Source organism: Aethalodelphis obliquidens, unplaced genomic scaffold (assembly GCF_003676395.1).
Source record: "Aethalodelphis obliquidens isolate GAN/ISIS:26980383/991018 unplaced genomic scaffold, ASM367639v1 scaffold25, whole genome shotgun sequence".
Taxonomy (NCBI): domain Eukaryota; kingdom Metazoa; phylum Chordata; class Mammalia; order Artiodactyla; family Delphinidae; genus Aethalodelphis; species Aethalodelphis obliquidens.
The window spans coordinates 4,086,458-4,107,760 of record NW_020837969.1 but is presented as its reverse complement, the minus strand read 5'-3'; the positions used below and the strand labels follow the sequence as shown (position 1 = coordinate 4,107,760).

At 35.6% G+C, this 21,303-nt stretch overlaps 1 long non-coding RNA gene across 1 annotated transcript in view; it reads right to left on the bottom strand.

Annotated features, from left to right (window-relative positions):
* LOC113628962 (uncharacterized) overlaps positions 1-12,466 on the bottom strand; it is a 43,143-nt gene extending 30,677 nt beyond the window's left edge. The window contains exons 1-2 of the long non-coding RNA XR_003436303.1: positions 12,318-12,466; positions 11,401-11,476 (exon numbers count right to left, since the gene is read on the bottom strand). This is a non-coding gene — a long non-coding RNA (uncharacterized LOC113628962). The remainder of the gene's footprint in view (positions 1-11,400; positions 11,477-12,317) is intronic.
* Between the last annotated feature and the right edge of the window lie 8,837 nt (positions 12,467-21,303).

The window sequence follows — 21,303 nt, the reverse complement described above, 5'->3', positions numbered from 1 at the left end:
TCCTCACCCTTCTGTGAGGTGGGCCCTCTTCTGTGAGGTCACTCCTGCCTAGCTGGCACACGTCTCCTTGGCGACGTGGGCCCTCTCCTGGCAGTTGGTGCCTGCTGGGAGCCTCCTCCCCTTGGTGATTAGCGCCCTCTGGCGTCAGGCAATAATTTCTGGGCTCTACTAATAAAATTTAAGACATAATTGGTTTTTTTAATTGAAGTATGGTTGATTTATGTTATTTTAGTTTTAGGTGTACAACACAGTGATTCAATAATTTTTATAGATTATATTCCACTTAAAATTGTTATAAATTATTGGCTATATTCCCTGTGCTGCACATTATTACATCCTTGTATGTTATGTGTGTTACACTAGCAGTTTGTAGACCTTAATCCCCTTCCTCTATCTTGCCCCTATCCCTACCCCTCTCTCACTGGTAACCACTAGTTCGTTCTCTGTACCTATGAGTCTGTTACGTTATATTCTTTTGTTTATCTTTTAGCTTCCACGTATAAGTGCTAACACAGTGTTTGTCTTTCTCTAACTTACTTCACTAGGCATAATACCACCCTCCTGTTCATCCACGCTGCAAATGATAAAATTTCATTTTTTATGGCTGAGTAATATTCCATTGTGTACATCTTTCACATCTTCTTTATCCACTCATCTGTTGATGGACACTTAGGTTGCTTCCAATCTTGGCTATTGTAAATAATGCTTCTGTGATCACTGGGGTGCTTGTATCTTTTCAAGTTAGCATTTTCTTGGGATATATACCGAGAAATGGAATTGCTGAATCACATGGTATGTTTTAATTTTTTTCATTTTACATTCCCACCAACAGAGAACTGGAGTTCCTTTTTCTCCACATCTTGCCAACACTGATTATTTGTTGCTGTTTTAACAACAGCAGTTCTGACAGGTGTGAGGTGCTATCTCATTGTGGTTTTGATTGCTTTTCCCTGATGATTAGTGACATTGAGCATCTTTTCATGTACCTGTTGGCCGTCTGTGTGTTTTCTTTGGAAAAGTGTCTATTAAGGTCTTCTCATTTTTTAATCAGGTTTTTTTTATATGGAGTTGTATGAGCTCTTTATTTTGGGTATTAACCCCTTATTGATCATATTATTTGCAAATACCTTCTCCTGTTCATTAGGTTGTCTTTTCGTGTTGTTGATGGTTTCCTTTACTGTGCACAAGCCTTGACATTTAATTAGGTCCAATTTGTATATTTTGGCTTTTGTTTTGAGAGGTTTTTTAAAATCATGAATTGATGTTTAATTTTTTCAAATGCTTTTCCAGCATCTATTGAGATGATCATGTAATTTTTATCCTTCATGGTATAACACATTGATTGATTTGCAGATCATCCTTGCATCCCTGAAATAAATCCCCCTTGATCATGGTGTATCATCCTTTCTAAATATTGTTGAATTCAGTTTGCTAATATTTTGTTGAGGATTTTTACATCTATGTTCACCAGACATAGTGGCCTGTAATTTTTTTTGTAGTTTATTTGTCTGGTTTTCATCAGGGTAATGGCCTTGTAGAATGCATTTCAGACTGTTCTCTTCAATTTCTAGGACTAGTTTGAGAAAGATAGATAGACATTAACTTTTCTTTAAATGTTTGGTAAACCCCTGTGAAGTCACCTGGTCCGGGACTTTTGTTTATGGGAAGGTTTTTGATTACTGATTCAATTTCTATATGAGTAATTGGTCACTTCAAATTATTTCTTCCTGAAGTACTCTTGGAAGATTGTATATTTCCTAGAATTTATCCATTTTTTCCTAGGTTGTCCAAGCTGTTGGTATATAACTGTTCATAGTGTTCTCTTATTATCATTTGTATTTCTGTGATAACAGTTGTAATTTCTCCTCTTTCATTTCCTAGTTTGTTTACCTGGTCCTCCCTCTTTTTTCCTTACTGAGTCTGGCTAAAGGCTTATCAACTTTATCTTTTCCAAAACACCTGCTCTTGGTTTTAGTTTTTTCTATTGCTTTTTGGTCTTACCTCTTTCTGTTCTTCCTATACCTGGGTATTTGTTTCCCTCAGGTTTGAGAAGCTTTAAACCATAATTTCATCAAATACATTTTCAACACTTGTTCTTCTCCTTCTGGGACCCCTATAATGCAAATAAATGTTTGATGCTGTCCCAGAGGTCACAAACTATTGAGTGATTTCGATCATTTACACGTTCTTCTGTATCACCTAATCTGCTGTTAATTCCCTCTAGAGTATTTTTCACCTCAGTTATTGTATGCTCAACTCTGGTTCTTACATTTTCTAGTTCTTTGTTAAAATCCTCACTGTTCTTTTCCCCAGCTCAGTCAGCACTCTTATTACTATTGCTTTGAATGTTTATCTCTGTTTCATTAGGGGTTCTTTCATTTGAAACAAATTCTTCAGTGTTCTCAATTTGTTTAACTTTCTCTACCTCTATGAAATTAAGTGAAACAGTTACCTAATTCTGGTCCTTGTGTGGGAGGCAGCGTGTGACCAGTGGCTTTGATGCAAGAGCTGGATCTGAGGTGAACAGGGGCTGTGTCTTCCTCCAGAGTGTGCTGGCAGCCACAGACTTGGTGGGATTTATCCTGCGTGGGCTGGCAGTCTGTGCCTTGGTTTGGGGCATGGCAGGGGCTGCACTTCTGTGGTTTTAGTTTTTCCATCGTGTGTTTACCTTGGTTAGAGGTGGGGTTGGTGCTATATTGCTGAGCTGGCTTCACTCCCTCACCCAGTGTGCACGGGGACGAGAGTTCCTGTGGTGGCAATCTCTGCCCTGGAGTTAGATTCACTCACGCACGTGTCTATGTTGTGATTGTAGGTAAGCAAGTCTGTGTGTGTACTCTTTAAGAGCAGTGTCTAGGTTTCTTACAGACCTCTGTCTCGTAAGCCCCACTGGTTTTCAAACCAGCTAAGGGGGCTTGTCTTCCCAGGGTCCGACCCCAGGGTTGGGTTGCCCAACGTGTAGCTCAAAACCCTGACATCCCAGGGAGGATCCTGAGGCTGTGACATCCCCCTGCACTTCTGTGTACCCCACTAGGGATGCAGGTCACTCCTCCTCCCTTCCTACCAGCCTCAGTGTGGATCTTTTTTCACAGGCTTTGTGGTGGAAAAGCCATCCTGCTAGTCCCCAGGTTGATTTCAGCAAGAGTTGTTCTATACATAGTTTTGATGTGTTTGTGAGAGCAGGTCAGCCCAGCATCGTCCTGATATTAAACAATTGTTTTAGATCACTTTTCTGGTCTCTGTAACATCACCCTTAAAATATAATCATTTCTTGAAATCTTTGAAGAAGGTTAAATAGATAATATTTTAAGCTGGATTTAGAGACTGTCTATAAGTTCATTTCAAAGTAGTTATAAAGGAAAGTGTGACCCATAAATGATTTTGGCTCATAATTTCACATCTATTTTCATAACACTTCAAGAAATTCCATTTAGCAAATGAGGGAAACAAGGAAATAAACAAGTAATTCACTTGTCCACATACCTAATGTGTAGTACATACATCACTTCTTGACAGAACTGTACATTAAAACTGTAGATAAACATAGTCAAATACAAGTTGATGGATGTATGTCAGTATTTATAAAATTTTAAATCTCAATATTTACAAAATTTTTTGTTTAGTAGGTTTTAAATGGTCTCCTACAATGTTATGCTTCTCTAAGTAAGTTGTTTTAACTTTATTACCAAGTGAATATTTGCATTTATAAAGAAAAGAATTGTGATGATCATTAAAGCTTTTCCATTTCACTGAAACACTACAGGTACCATAAGGCTAATTCTACGTAAAAGCAAAAAGATGATAAACAATGTCCTAAATTGCCAACAGTTAATTTTGAATATTTTGGCACATTATATGTTAACTTTTCCACCAGTATAAGAGTCAGCTGCCCCAGGACCTGGCCCTGTGGCACCAGCCACAGCACAGGGCCTGGCAGCCAGCTGGGTCAGGGTACAGCCTCACCTACCCGTGAACCCACAGTAGTCAAACCTGCCCAAGTAGAAGACAGGACCTGGCAGCCAGCTGGGTCAGGGTACAGCCTCACCTACCCGTGAACCCACAGTAGTCAAACCTGCCCAAGTAGAAGGAAACATGCAGCTTCCCCTAGAGAATATAGCTCCAGTGACCAGAGGAGAATGTGCTACTGGGCTCCGGGGACCTCCTACATAAGGCCAGATTGAGAAATACAATGAGCTACCTAAAACAGGAGTATTTTCCAAATGAAAGAATAAGGCAAAACCCCAGAAGAACTGAGCGAAGTGGAGATAACTAAAGTTTAAGGTAATGATCAGAAATATGCTCAAGAAACTCTGGAGCAGAAAGAATGAAGACAAATTTAACACAGCTAAAGGATATAAAAGCTGATACAACAAAACATGCACTAGGGCTTTCCTGGTGGTGCAGGGGACATGGGTCCATGCTGCAGAGCAGCTGGGCCCATGAGCCATGGCTGCTGAGCCTGTGCTCCGCAACGGGAGAGGCCACAACAGTGAGAGGCCCGTGCACCGCAAAAAAAAAAAAAAAAGCACTAGAAGGAATCTATAGTGGATTAGAGGAATGGATCATCAGAGAACTGGAAGACAAAATAGTAGAAATCAACGAAGATGAACTGAAAAAGTTTTAATTAGGACAATTTAAGTGACCTCTTGAACAATGTCAACTGTACTAACATTATATGGGTCCTAGAAGAAGAGAAAAAGAGGCGTATAACTTAACTGAAGAAATAATAGTTGTAAACTTCCTTCGCATTGGAAAAGAAACAAAAATCCAGGTCCAGGAAGGATAGAGGGTCCCAAACAAGGTGGACCCAAGGAGAGCCACACCAAGACGCACTGTAGTTAAAAGAGCAAAAATTAGAATGGAGAGCGATGAGATGGTGGAGTAGAAGGACTTGAACTTCACCTCCTCTCACAAAAACACCAAAATCACAACTAAACAACCATCAACAAAAAAGACTCAGACCTACTAAATAAAAGATATCCTATACCCAAAGACAGAGCAGCAGCCACAGGAGGGGCACTTTCATGATATCATCAAATCTTATACCTGCCAAATTGGACGACCCACAAACAAGAAAATAATTATATTACAGAGTGCACCCACAGGAGTGAGAGTTCTGCCCCACGCAAGGCTCCCCAGCCTGGGAGTCCGGCAGTCAGAGGAGCCCCCAGAGCATGTGGCTTTGAAGGTCAGCAGATCTTGAGTACAGGAGCTCCACAGTACTGGGGCAAACAGAGACTCCAGTCTTTGAGGGCACACACAAGGTTTTACATGGACTGGGACCCAGGACAAAGCAGTGACTCAGGAAAAGCCTGGGTGAGACCTACCTGCAGGTCTTGGAGGGTCTCCTGGGGAGGCAGAGGTCAGCTGTGGCTGACTGTGGGGGCAAGGACACTGGTGGCGGACACCCCAGGGAATACACAAAAGTCAATGGCACTAAAAGCTCGTTCTTTGAGAAGACAAAATTGACAAACCTTTAGCCAGACTCATTAAGAAAAAAAAGGAGAGGACTCCAATCAATAAAATTAGTAATGAAAAAGAAGTTACAACTGACACTGCAGAGATACTACTACAAGCAACTCTATGCCAATAAAATGGACAACCTGGAAGAAATGGACAATTTCTTAGAACATTCCAAGACTGAACCAGGAAGAAACAGAAAACATGAACAGACCAATCACAAGTACTGAAATTGAAACTGTGATTAAAAATCTTCCAAGAAACAGAAGTCTAGGACCAGATGGCTTCACAGGCTAATTCTATCAAACATTTAGTGAAGAGTTAACACCTACCCTTCTGAAACTATTCCAAAAAAATTGCAGAGGAAGGGACACTCCCAAGCTCATTCTATGAGGCCAATATCAACTCTGATACCAGAACCAGACAAAGACACCACAAAAATTACAGGCCAATATTACAGATGAACGTAGATGCAAAAATATTGAACAAAATCCTAGCAAACTGAATCCAACAACACATTAAAAGGATCATACACCATGACCAAGTGGGAATGCAAGGATTCTTCAATATCTGCTAATCAGTGTGATATACACCACATTAACAAATTGAAGAATGAATACTATAGGATCATCTCAATAGATGCAGAAAAAGCTTTTGACAAAATTCCACACCCATTTATGATAAAAACCCTCCAGAAAGTGAGCACAGAGAGAACCTACCTCAACATAATAAAGGCCATGCCATATATGACAACCCACAGGTAACATCATATGCAACAGTGAAAAGCTGAAAGCACTTCCTCAAAAATCAGGAATGAGACTAGGATGTCCATTCTTGCCACTTTTATTCAATGTAGATTTGGAAGTTCTAGTCAGGACAATCAGAGAGGAAAAGGAAATAAAAGAATCCAAATTGGAAAAGAAGTAAAACTGTCACAGTTGGCAGATGACATGATACGATACACAGAAAATCCTAAAGATGCTACCAGAAAATTACTACAGCTCATAATACACAGAAATCTCTTGCATTCCTATACACTAATAAGAAAGAGAAATTAAGGAACCAATCCCATTTACCACTGCATCAAAAAGAATAAAATACCTAGGTATACATGTACCTAAGGATACAAATGACCTGTACTCTGAAACCTCTAGGACACTGATGAAAGAAATTGAAGATGACACAGATGGAGAGAGACATACCATGTTCTTGGATTGGAAGAATGAATATTGTGAAAATGACTCTACTACCCAAAGCAATCTATAGATTCAATGCAATCCCTGTCAAACTATCACTGGCATTTTTCACAGAACTAGAACAAAAAATGTATGTAAACACACAAGACCCTGAATACCAGAGCAATCTTGAGAAAGAAAAACAGAGCTGGAGGAATCAGGCTCCCTGATTTCAGACTATACTACAAAGCTACATTCATCACAACAGTATGGTACTGGCACAAAAACAAATACAGATCAGTGGACCAGGACAGAAAGCCCAGAAATAAACCCACACCACTGTGGTCAATTAATCTACAACAAAAAAAGGCAAGAATATACGATGGAGAAAAGACAGTCTCTTCAATAAGTCATGCTAGGAAAACTGGACAGCTACATGTAAAAGAAGGAAGCCAGAACAATCTAACACGACACACACATAAACTCAAAATGGATTAAAGACCTAACTTGTAAGACCAGGTACTATAAAACTCTTAGAGGAAAACACAGGACACTCTTTGACATAAATCACAGCAATATATTTTTGATCCACCTCCTACAGTAATGAAAATAAAAACAAATGGGACCTAATGAAACTTAAAAGCTTTTGCACAACAAAGGAAACCATAAACAAAATGAAAAGACCATCCACAGAATGGGAGAAGATATTTGCAGACAAAGTGACCAACAAGGGATTAATCTCCCAAATATACAAATAACTCATGCAGCTCATTATCAAAAAACAACAAACAAACAACCCAATCAAAAAATGGGCAGAAGGTCTAAATTTTATGTCATCTTTGGAGAAATGTCTGAGGGCCAAGAAGCACATGAAATGATGCTCAACATCACTTATTATTAGAGAAATGCACATCCATACTACAGTGAGGTATCACCTCACACCAGTCAGAATGACCATCATTAAAATGTCTATAAACAATAAATGCTGGAGAGGCATGGAGAAAAGGGAAACCTCCTACATTGGTGCTGGGAATGTAAATTGGTACAAACATTATGGAGAACAGTATGGAGGTTCCTAAAAAAACTAAAAATAAAATTACCATAGGATCCAGCAATCTCCACAACTAGGCATATATCCAGAGAAAACCATAATTTGAAAAGATGCATGCACCCCAGTGTTCATTGCAGCACTATTTACAACAGCCAGGACAAGAATGCAACCTAAATGTCCATCGACAGAGGAACGGATAAAAAAGACATGGTACACATATACAATGGAATACTAATCAGCCTTTAAAAAGAATATCATACTAAGTGAAGTAAGTCAGAAAGACAAATATTGTATCACTTATTTATAGAATCTAAAAAAATGATACAAAGTAACTTATTTACCTAACAGAAACAGATTCACAGACTTTGGTAACCGTAAGTTTGTTTTCAAAGGGGAAATGTGGGAGGAGGGATAAATTAGGAGTTTGGGATTAACATATAAACACTACTATGTATAAAATAGATAATCAACAAGGACCTACTATATAGCATAGAGAATGCTACTCAGTATTCTGTAACAACCTATATGGGAAAAGGATCTGAAAAAGAACGAATATATGTATAACTGAATCACTTTTCTGTACACCTAAAACTAACACATTGTACACCAGCTATAATATAAAATAAAAATTAAATTTTAAAAATAGCAAAAATTAAAGGTAAAGAACGTACATTAAAAGCATCAAGAGAAAAACAACCTTGTACAAGAGACTCCCATAAGACAATGAACTGACTTTTCACCAGAAACTTTGTAGGACATAAGAGGGTGGCAAGGTGTATTCAAAGTGGTGAAAGAAAAAAAAAAACTGCAACCAAGAATACTTTTTGCCTTTGCCAAAAAAAAAAAATGTTCAAGGCATTTCTCTAAGGAGAAAAGACTACAATCACAAATATAAAAAAATCTCATTGGTAAGGGCAAACATTTAGTAAAGTTAGTGGATTCACAACTTATAAAGCTAGTAGGAAGGTTAAAACAGAATAGTAGTAAAATCGTCTATAACCACAATAAGTAGTTAAGGAACACACGAAACAAAAATATGTAAAATATCATGTTAACGACATTAAATGTGGGGAGAGAATAAGAATGCAGAGTTGTTAGGACATGTTTAAACTTCAGAGATCACCTAAAATAATGACATATATATATATGTGTATGCATATATATATGATTTTCATGGTAACCACAACCAAAAATTATAAAGGGATCCAAACAAAAAACCAAAGTTAGTTATCAAACCATAAGGTAAGAGAGCAAAAGAAGGAACAAAAAAAGAACTACCTATCAATAATTACTTTAAATGTAAATGGACTAAACGCTCCAATCAGAAAAAATAGGGTGGCTGAATAGATAAGAAAAGACATATATACACACACACTACCTATAAGACACTCACTTCAGATCTAAAGCACACACAGACTGAAAGTGAAAGAATGGAAACAAAAAAGAAAGCTGGGGTAGCAATGCTTACATCAAATAAAAGAGACTTTAAAACAAAGACTGCAACAAGAGACAAAGAAGGACTTTACATAATAATCAAAGGATCAATCCAACAAGATATAACCTTGTTAATATTTTTACACCCAACATAGGATCACCTGAATATATACAGCAAATATAACAGACATGAAGGGAGATAGTGACAGTAATACAAGGGTAATACAGTAATAGAAGGGTATGTTAATACCCCACTTATGTCAATGGATAAATCAGAAAATCAATAAGAAAAATTTAGCCTCAAACAACACATTACATCAGTGACTTAATAAATATATAAAGAACATTTCACTCCAAAACAGCAGAATACACATTCTTTTTAAGTGCACATGGATTATTTGCCAGGATAGATCACATGCTAGGACACAAAACAAGTCTCAGTCAATTTAAGAAGACTGAAATCATATCAAGCATCTTTTCTGACCACAATGGTTTGAGACTAGAAAAAAATAAAAGAATACTGCAAAAAAATACAATCATGCAGAGGTTAAAACAATATGCTACTAAAAAAAAAGTGGGTAATTAAAGAAATCAAAGAGGAAATAAAAAAACACCTGGAGATGAATGATAATGAAAACAATCTAAAATCTATGGGACACAGCAAATGCAGGTCTAACAGGGAAGTTTATCGCAATGCAAGCCTACCTTAGGAAACAAGAAAAATGTCAAAACAATCTAACCTTACAATTAACGGAGCTAGAAAAAGAAGAATAAACAAATCCCAAAATTCATAGAAGAAAATAAATCATAAAGAAATAGAGACTAAAGATCAATGGAACTAAGATCTGTTTCTTTAAAAAGATAAACAAAATTGATAAACCTTTAGCCAGAGTCATCAAGAACAACAGAGGGCCTATACGTAAAATCAGAAATGAGAAAAGTCCCTGTGTTGTTCAAGGGTCAGCCATATACTATTCAGCAGTGAATTCTGCATGCAACAACACTCATATACGTTGTAAGTTATAGGGCATGAAATAATCCAGTCAAAAATTTACATGAATGATTCCATTTCTAGTAAATTCTAGAACAGGCAGAACTAAGTGTTTCAGTGATGGAAAGCATGTCAAGATTGACTGTAAAGGAGATTTTTAAGAACTTTTTAAGGGATGGACATTTTATTGGTGGTTACACACATTTGTCAAAATTCATTAAGTTGTACACCTAACATTGGCATTTTATTGAGTGTAAATTATATCTCAATATAGTTGATTTAAACAACATTGAAGTACCCTATTTGTAAGAAGCTGAATCTTAAAATATTGACATAACATTTCATAAGATACTACAATATGAATTCTTGCAAAAACTTAATACCTTTTATTTTTGTGGAGCTGAAATTTAGAGTCAAATCTACAATTAAGGTTATGATCTACTCTTTCAGAATTCAAAAAACAGTGTAAAAAGGAAAGCACTGGTCTACATACGAATCGCTAAAAATCCAGCCATATTCAATTCATGTATACACAAACTTATTGGATTTAATATCCATTTAAAAAGGTGAAATCCAGCCATATTCAATACATATATACACAAATGATTTAATATCCTTTTAAAAAGGTGAAATTTGTATAATTTATCATTTTACCTATTTGAGCTAAATCTGTTCTGCATAAGAGTACAACAGTTACCTCTGATTATTGTTAGAATGTGTCAGATTTCAGCGAAGAGCCTTTCAGTCTAAATGCAGTATGTATTATAGTGTATATATAGTAGTTCTAACAAAATTAGAATTCAGAGCATTTTTCTCATGTCTAAGGAGCTTGTACTCACATTTCATGGCTCGCCTCAGGTGATACCCCACGGAGTTAGCAGGGGTCCACCTGCCCATTGCACTGTCTTCAAGCCTGTAGTTCTTTCTGCTCTGGACACTCTTCTTACAGTCTTCACATACTCCTCTCCCTCCCTGCATTTAGATTCTAGGTCTATACTATAAAATTCAGGCTTTCCGATACAAAATTCTAAAATAGACTTTTACTTTCCTATTCTACATTTTAAAATCTTGTTTCTTTTCCTCTAAGACATAACTTATGCATTAAACTTTAAGTGTATTTTTTATTATTCAAGGCTGTAGGTTCTGTGACAGAGTACTTTGACTTTCTTTGTCACTGCTTTATATTTAGTGCCTGTTTACAACAGGTACTCTGGAAATATTATTTAGATCGACACCAGCTTGGGCACATAAATGAATGGAGGCATCTGAGGTGTATCAGAGTTCTGACTTACCGTACTGATCAAGTTTCTTTTTTTCAACCTTGCTGTTAGCCCAGAAAAGTGAGAAATCGGGATTTCTCAGCTGGAGCTGCAGAAAAAAATAAAATCCGAGCCATTTAGAAAACAAGCTATACATCTGTAATAAAGCATAGTTTCCTATCTACTTTCAGGAAGACTAAAGGACTTAGAAATTAAAAACAAAAACTTATTTTCAGTTCTACTGTCTGAACACATCGATTGTCTCCATTAATTTATCCTGATCTATCACCCAGGCAATAAAACATTTATTCTCATCCTCCCTCTTTCCATGATCACCTTGGTCCTCTATCTCCTTGCCAAGTGATTGTAATCACGTTCAAACTCACCAAGTGTAGATACTGAAAAGCAACAGAATTGTTCTTTTTCTTTTTACCTGATTCCAACTAAAATCCAAATTGAACCTAAATTCAAGTCAAGAATATGTGGGCTATCTACTTTTTTATATTCAACCTCTTCACAATCCACAATTATTTATTCACATTTGGCCCCAGTAGAAGGGGATTGGGCATAGGAAGGACAGTGGCAACTTGCAAAGGAATCTATTTGCTTTCTTTGGTCTGTGACACAGATTTGACTTATTCATCACCTCTGGTTCTACCGCCTGAATTTCAACAGGAGAAATTACAGCTCTGTGTTTTCTGCAGCAGACCAATTTAGCATCACAGAAAACGGTTTACTGTCATTTGCTTCCGCTACTAACTAGTGTCAGACAAACTAGCAAAGCTTTTTTTTTTTTTAAGTAAGCAAAAATAAACTAAAATCAAGAGTGAACTAGGTTTGGATTCATTCAAGATTTGTTATTTGTTAGGTTTGACCTTGGGGAAGTATTCCACTCAGGTTGATTCACACAGTGTTACAAGGATTAAGTAGAGAAATCTTTGGTAACATACTTAGCAAGGAAGACACTGGGGTCCCGCCAAAACAGCAGCGATTCCAGAGAAGAATGGAGCTCCACAGTGAAAGTCAGCCTCAGAATCCCCGCTGACTGGGTTCCTATCAGCAAGACTGGATTGTTTTCACCTCTCAGCCATCAAGATAATTCTGTAAAATAATCATTTATATTAATAACATAATTGGAGTGAGGTGATTGATCTATTATCACCATATTTATTCACTCAATTTTCCTTCAATTGTTCCACCTATTTTTATATTTTATAAATGTATCTTTAAGAAGGTCCATACTCCTTTTCAGGAATATGTGAATATTGTAACAAATCCTTGATGAGTTTTGTTGAGTAAAATATTCGCATATTGAATTAATGCCATCCACAATGCTTTTCCTCTAATAAGAAACATTTTGTTTGGTATCAAATGAGTAATAAGAACTCTAATTTTACATTAATATTCATAAAAAGTAATGTCATCCATGAGCTTTTTCTCCATGTTATGTGGACAGTAGCACAGGAAGTATCTTGAGAATTTTATTCATAAAGAACATGTCAGTTCAGCCTGAGATTAAAAATTTAATAACTAGTATACAGATTTTAATATCTTTTTTGTCCATTGGTTTAGAATTTGAAGAAGATTTGGGAAATAATATTTCCATTGAAATTTTAATAGAATTGTAACTTTTATAGAGGTTACTTTCCTCTAATACTCATTTTAGGAGTTGTCACCATAAAAGAACTTAACAGATTTTACTAATATTCAGGCAACTTTATTTTTTAGAGTATGAGAAGTTGGTATTACCACTGTAGCTATTTGTAAGAGATAATATAAGGCAAACTCTTCCCCAGCAAACAACTGTCTGCAAATTCTTTTCCATAAATAATCAAAAAAAAATTTGTTCAGAAATCATTTCAACAGATGCCAACCTATGAATAATTGCTATAACAAGGGAAACTTCCCTCAGAGAGTTTTCCATATTTTGTGTGATTTGTAATCTGTAGTAAAAAGTGTTTATCATTATTTTTTTGTACAATGACCAAATCATATAATAAAACTTAAATGGGTGGAATCAAACAAAAATAGAATTTCTGTGATAAGAATACAAACATTCATACTGCTATTTTTTTTTCTTCCTTCCCTCCTTTTCTTGTCCTGCTTTTAACACTCAAATGCAGAAGTCTAAATTCACCACAAGAGAGGCTGCTCTTAGAATGATGCAGAATATCAGGTATTTCATTTGACATGGTATTAAGTTAGTTTTATTACAAATTGAATTTAATTGAAAGTTAAGGTGCTTAACATAGAGGTTGAAAGTAAGCATGTGAATAATGTTGAAAATGGAGATTTTACTTTTACTATAAATTCAATATTTAATCATTAAAGCAGTCATACATATAACAGTACTGTGATATAAAATAGAACCATAGGTTATATAATCTGCTTTAAAGGTCATTATGATAAATGAAAAAAATTTCATAATATAACTAGTAACTTTTGAAATGTAGTCCTGGGCATTTTTACTTGTTCATAAGAGCACTTTTTTTTTTAACCTGTGAAGTGTTTGTACTTTGATGTTGATCCATCATTACTTTTTGTTGTGAAAATTATCCAAGCCTCTCAAAACGCACTGAGGATATTTTTAAATTTTGTATACTCTGTAAGGGTTTATAAACAAGGAAATTATTCTTTGACGTATGGTTTTAAAAAGATTTTTGTACAGTTATGAGCCTGTTCCCATTTACAGGGTAATATTTAAGCCACTTTTAATAATTCCTCATTGATACTATTTTTTGAAGAATGTCAGATCCTTTTTCCAACATTAGAAATTTGTAACATTCATGGACATGAAAGAAGGGGGCTTAGCTGGAAAGGGCCCTGGATCCAGTGCCCAGAATTTCCACATTATGCTGTCCCTCCTGGTGTTCAGTATGCAAGGTGATGCGTGCACGCTAAGCTGGAGTCATATTTAAAGCCAAAATCCAAGATAGTCTTCTCTGATATCAGAAAAAAATCAAGCTTGCTTACTATTATCATTAACATTGTTCTCTTTGAGTAGGTGATGTAAAAACAAGAGAAAGAAAAAAGTATAAAATTGGTAAGAAATAAACAGCAGTAGCAAAGTGATTGTGTGTGTGCACATTTTACAAGTTTATAGATAGAAATCCTAAGGTAAGCTAGTTGACACTTCAAAGGAGCAATACACACAATAGTAATATTAAGAATTATTAGACAGTAAATACCTATGGAAACAACCAATGTCTCAATAACAACAAAAATTCACAGAGCTAGACATCATCTATAAGTTTTCAGATCTCTCCCTCTCACCTTCTCTGTATCTCTATATCATTGCTGATCAAAATAATATAAACTGCACTGGTAAACACTAAGGTTGGATAAAGAAACCATGTATTATAAATATGTCAACCCTTCCTGAAAAAATATGATCTCCATAAAAATACTAACAGCTTTGTCAACTATGTAAACTTTAAATATGAAAAAGTGAAATGGAAATTGGGCAGAGATATTCTAAAATTTAGTAATATTGAGGAGGCCAGTCCTATTGGATACTGAAACATATTGCAGAGCTACAGAATTTATGGTATCATAGTAATTTGCGCACACACACAGCTCAACACAATAAAGACCAGAAATAGAAAACTTTTTTAACATATGATAAAAGTGGCATTCAAAATAAGTGGATAATCAATAGAGTATTAAGTAAATGACATTGGGATTGCTGGATAGTCATCTAAACAAAATCGTTCCTTCCCTCTCGTTCCTTCCCTCCTTCACTCTTTATAACAATTTAACTGCAAGTTAATCATCAATAGTAGATTTAAATACTAAAGATGCACCACAAAATTATTTGAAGAAATCATGGGATATTAAGCAATTATATTTTTGAAATCAGCATATTAAAAATGTAATCTTGAAGTCATTTCTGCGATACATCAAAGTACAATTTTTGAATGAAAAATGCTAATGTAAAAAACTTAAAGCATAAAAAATTCAAACTGAGAAAATATTTGCAACCTATACACATGAATTGGGCATATTTCCTTAACACCAGTTGATACGGATACAAGACAAACAGGGATTTAACTGACAGGTCATTAGGAAAAAAATACTGAAACATAAATACAAATAACATTTACACAAACATTCTCACTGTAAATAATAATTTGAAAATTAAAATCATGATATATATATATATATTACTACAAATTAAGAAAGATAGTGTGATAATAACTTGCTGCTCAGAGTGTGGAGTGAGGAACACTCCCATAACAAGGACCACTCCCAGTTTTGGTCCAGTTAATTAGCTAATATCTATCAGAATTATCACATGTCACATAATTTGATTTAGCAACTCAATGTTTAAGATTTTACATCCAACTATGAGCCCATGGGTATATATGTAAAGATAGGTATGCACAATACAAGGCTATTCATTCGGGTATGTTTGTAGTGACAAATTATACAAACCAATTTAGTGTCCAACAACACAAAACTAACGAAGTATAATATCCCCTTGCAATGAAGTACTATGAAACCGAAAAAACAAACAAACAAAAACAGTGTGTCACAGCCATCACTGATATGAACCCCACCCCCAGAGCAAAATGCTACATGGAAAGAGTTTGTAGAACAGTGTCTATGGTGTGTAGCATCTAGGATGGAAGAAGTAATGGAAAAGGTGAATGACAATTACTGGATTACTACACAAGCAACACTTGACAGTTGCTTCTTCTATGGTGGCATTTGTGGAAATCTGAGTCCCAGAGGACAAAAGGTCACTGGAAGATTAACTTTCATTTTGGTTTAAACACATACACACATACATCTATATACACATATATATGTATAGACATATGTACATATACAGATATATATAGATGCCTTCACTGTTTGAATTTTATTTTACCTTTGCAAATATTATCTATTCAATAAATTCCTAACAATTTAAAATGTATTTATAACATGTGAACTTAGTTAACCTATTTGAAACTAAAACTTAGTTTAGGTCTAAAGAAAGTGTTGTTGCATTCTACTTGAATTTTAAAATAATTGTGTTTTGAAAACACACCAAATCAAAACATGTATTAGTAACAGAAAATGTTACTTATAAAATGATTTTGAGTGGTTTCTGTAAGTTTCATGAAATCAAAGTACTACACAGTTAGAATATGCTCTGGGCTCAAAAATAAATGAAAAACAATCAGTTATAACAAACAGCTTGAAGAATCTTTGAACGACTGATGTATATTGCCATGCTTGAGATGTTTAGAAAGGAAGACAGGAAATTTCTGTTCCTAATAAATAATTCCTGGCCATTCTATTATTTTGTAAATGGTTTCTGACTTTCAAGAATATCATTTAACAGCTAACAGCAAGACAGACCATAGAGATAGAACCAAATTTCCTTTTGACGTATGACTTTCAAAGTTATAGTTTCCTTTTGATCCAAATATATATTAGATTATCTTTTTCCATTCAAACTCTTGACATTTTGCTACTAAGTTGAAGCCCAGCCTCATAGCTAATGACATTACCTTAACATGATGAGTTCACTTGGTGAAGTTTTAGAACAAGGACTTTTGGAGTGGAACAGAGTTTTCTTCCTTTCTTTCCCAGAGTGGCCAATTTCAGTGGCTACTCTGAGATATATGTAAATATGCATTCCAATACAAGTTAGCATATTGTTGTTAAGTTGTAATGGTAATGTATTTCAAGTGTTCGTGTGCAGTCAATATGGAAATTGAATTTCATCTGCAAGCAGAAAGAAGTTACCTCTTCTAAATGAAGAGTTTATGAATATGGAAATGTGAGGCTAAGTCATAGTATGACCATCTTTTCTGAGAGATATTTAATTACCTGAAAGAAGCATGAGACATTGTCATTTGTAAGGAAAAATGACAGCCTGTAATAAAAAGAAGGAATGCTAAGGATGTATTTTAACAATATATTATTAAAGAGAGTGAAATAGGATATGGAAAGAGTGAAGGACTCCAGAGGAATAAATTACATGCAGCTCAGACTCTCTCACTACCTACCTGTATGACTACTATTTTCTCTTGATTAGCTATTAACTGGTTATAATACATGCCTTATCTCCTTCCAGTATTTTTTGTAATGAAGAAATGGAAAATATATATGGAAGTCATTTTTAGAGCTTTAAAAAAAACACCCCTTGAATATATCATTTTCATTTCATTTCAAATTCTGGAGTTTTTTTTTTTTTTTTGCAGTACGCGGGCCTCTCACTGTTGTGGCCTCTCCCATTGCGGACCACAGGCTCCAGACGCGCAGGCCCAGTGGCCATGGCTCACTTGCCCAGCCGCTCCGCGGCATGTGGGATCTTCCCGGACCGGGGCACAAACCCGTGTCCCCTGCATCGGCAGGCGGACTCCCAACCACTGCGCCACCAGGGATGTATTTTTATTATTTGATAGCCATGATGACATTGGTAACAATAACCAAGTAATTAAGAGAGAATCTCATCATTATTCACTTAATGACTTTTCATGACTAAATAATTTGCCACTAAATAATTTTTCCTGGAAAAGAAGGAAGCTTGGTTTCTCTTCCCACTGGAAAAGGGGAAAATATAACAGGATCACTAAACCTCTTAAAAGAGTGGGAGAAGTACTGATGAATGTCTCTCCAATTTTTCACTGAACAATAAATGTACTCTCAAATTTCTACGTTGTTGAAGGAAAAAAGTTTTTGTTTGACTGAAGAGGCAGGTCTGCACTGTCCTCCCCAGCTGCTTTCGGCTCTTTTGGGGAAAGCTTTCCTCTAATTCTGTTCATTGGTAGCAGCAACAGCTGGTCCTCCTCCCTCTGATGGAGACTGCCGCCATTTCCTTTCCCACCCCAGCTGATGAGGGTGTCTATTATTTATGATCATTAGATTACACTCATCCCTCAGCTTTCGGGCAGGTATACAAAAACAAATCAGCACATCAATCTTTTCCTCCCGCGTTTCCAGTCTACGAATTCACACCTGCCCCTTTCCCCTATTTATTAGGCAGAAGCCTGTATCCACAGATGGGCCTTACAGCAGGAAGGAAAGGAAAAACAAAATTTAAAAGCATGAAAACCTACAGATAATTCTGTCATCTTGTTCATATTATTAAAAAAAGAAAGATCATTAGCACTTGATGTTCTATGGTTGCAAGTCATCCTCAGCAGTGTTTCATTTTCACTGAATGTCGTTTAGATGCAAATATATCAGGACATATAAATACCAAGGATATGATTTATATGTTCAAATTGTTTAAAATACATATAGAAAGAAAATACTTTTGATGCAGTAAAGAAATAAACATTTCTTTTTGAAACACTGAATGGCCCTAACAGATATTTTAGCATCTGGGAGAAGGACTAAAACACAGGTCTTTTCCAAAGTAGACATATTGAAGTGTTTTAAAGAAAATGAACCAGAGCATATCCCTCTTTAAATAACTCCATGGTTTTCAAAATAGTGTTTCTCTTATACAAAGTGTTACAAAGCCAGAAGTATTTCTACAGTCCTACCCACGTGTATAAAATCACCCTGATGTTCAGTGAATTTTTAGATACTGATCACATTAAAACTGCAGTTTGAATTGAATTAACTGAACTTTTTGGCTTCCTACAAGAAACATAATTTGATGGACAGTATGTTTATCTTTAATATAAGAAATATAAAACTAAGTTTAGTAACTTTTGAAATGTAATAAGATGAATCAAAGTTGAGGCCAGAGATTTCTTTTAGGGTTCTTATTAACAAGGCCACTGCAAATAAATGAAAAGTAAAAATGGTGAGGGTAAAGCCCTGTGAAGAGGGCATCATTTCTGTACTAAAGATAGATGTTTAAACACATGCCCTCAACATGGCCTTCACCTGAATTTCCAGCAGCAGCTGCACCTGAAAGTGTACTCAAGGTAGATAACTCTGGAAAACACACTGAAAGTGGAAAAAAAAATTACTTTCTAGACGTTTAGTTCAACATTATAATTATGTAAAAATAAATATAACATTAATTCTGATAATATTCTCAACATGTCATCTATTTATAATTTCCCTGCTTTCAGGTAGCCTATACAGAATCTCACCAAGGTTAAAGTGAAACTAAGGCAAAAGCTGAATATTAGTCCTAAAGAAATAAGGTTTGAATGAAGTATCTTTTATTTTTGAATTATGTTTAGACTCTATTGAAAGTCTAAACCCACTTAATTATAAGGATTTTAAAATCCAAAATTCACTTCTAGTGTCCCCTTTCTCTATCACTATTTATGTCTGTATTGACATCTACAGCAATATCTACATCTATATTCTCATTTACATTCCTTATTTTATCCCTATATTTATTCATATGCAAAGCAATGTAACTATTTCAAGGGTCTCAGACTAACAAAGCATTACTAGATTTTGTTTTCCCTAAAATTGTCAGTTTGTTAAAAATAAGCCTGTGTTAAGTGGATTCTATCAAACATTTAAAGAGTTAATACCTACGCTTTTGAAACTCCTCCAAAAACTTTCAGAGGAAGGAACACTCAAAGCTCATTCTACAAGGCCACTATCAGGCCTGATACCAAAACCAGACAAAGATATCACAGAAAAAGGAAATTACAGGCCAACATCACAGATGAACACAGACACAAAAATTCTCAACAGAATGGTAGCAAACCGAATCCAACAACACAGTAAAAGGATCACCATGATCAAGTGGGATTTATCCCAGGGATGCAAGGATTTTTCAATATTCACAAATCAATCAGTGTGATACACCACATCAACAGATTGAAGAATAAAAACTGTATGATCATTTCAGTATATTCAGGAAAAGCTTTTGACAAAATTCCACACCCATTTATGATAAAAACTCTCTAGAAAGTGGGAATACAGGGAACCTATATCAACATAAAAAAGGCCATATATGACAAATGACAGCAACACAATAAAGGCCATATACAACAAACCCACAGCAAACATCATTCTCAAAGGTGAAAAACTGGAAGTATTTCTTCTAAGATCAGGAACAAGACAAAGATGCCCACTCTCGCCACTATTAATCAACATAGTTTTGGAAGTTCTAGCCACAGCAATCAGAGAAGAAAAAGAAATAAAAGGAATCCAGATTGGAAAGGAAATAAAACTGTCACTGTTTGCAGATGACGTACTATACATACAAAACCATAAAGATTCTACCAGAGCAAGATCCTTTTTGACCCACCTCCTAGAGAAATGGAAACAAAAACAAAAATAAACAAATGGGACCTAATGAAACTTAAAAGTTTTGCACAGCAAAGGAAACCATAAACAAGACAAAAAGACAACCCTCAGTATGGGAGAAAATATTTGCAAATGAAGCAACTGACAAAGGATTAATCTCCAAAATATACAAGCAGCTCATGCAGCTCAATATCAAAGAAACAAACAACCCAATCCAAAAATGGGCAGAAGACCTAAATAGACATTTCTCCAAAGAAGATATACAGAGTGCCAACAAACACACGAAAGGATGCTCAACATCACTAATCATTAGAGAAATGCAAATCAAAACCACAATGAGGTATCACCTCACACCAGTCAGAATGGCCATCATCAAAATATCTACAAACAATAAATGCTGGAGAGAGTGTGGAGAATAAGGGAACCCTCTTGCACTGCTGGTGGGAATGTAAGTTGATACAGCCACTATGGAGAACAGTATGGAGGTTCCTTAAAAACTAAAAATAGCACTACCATATGACCCAGCAATCCCAATACTAGGCATATACCCTGAGAAAACCATAACTCAAAAAGAGTCATGTGCCACAATGTTCATCGCAGCACTGTTTACAATAGCCAGGTCATGGAAGCAACCTAAGTGTTCATCGACAGATGAACAGATAAAGATGTGGCACATATATACAATGGAATATTACTCAGCCATGAAAAGAAACGAAATTGACTTACTTGTAGTGAGGTGGATGGACCTAGAGTCTGTCATACAGAGTG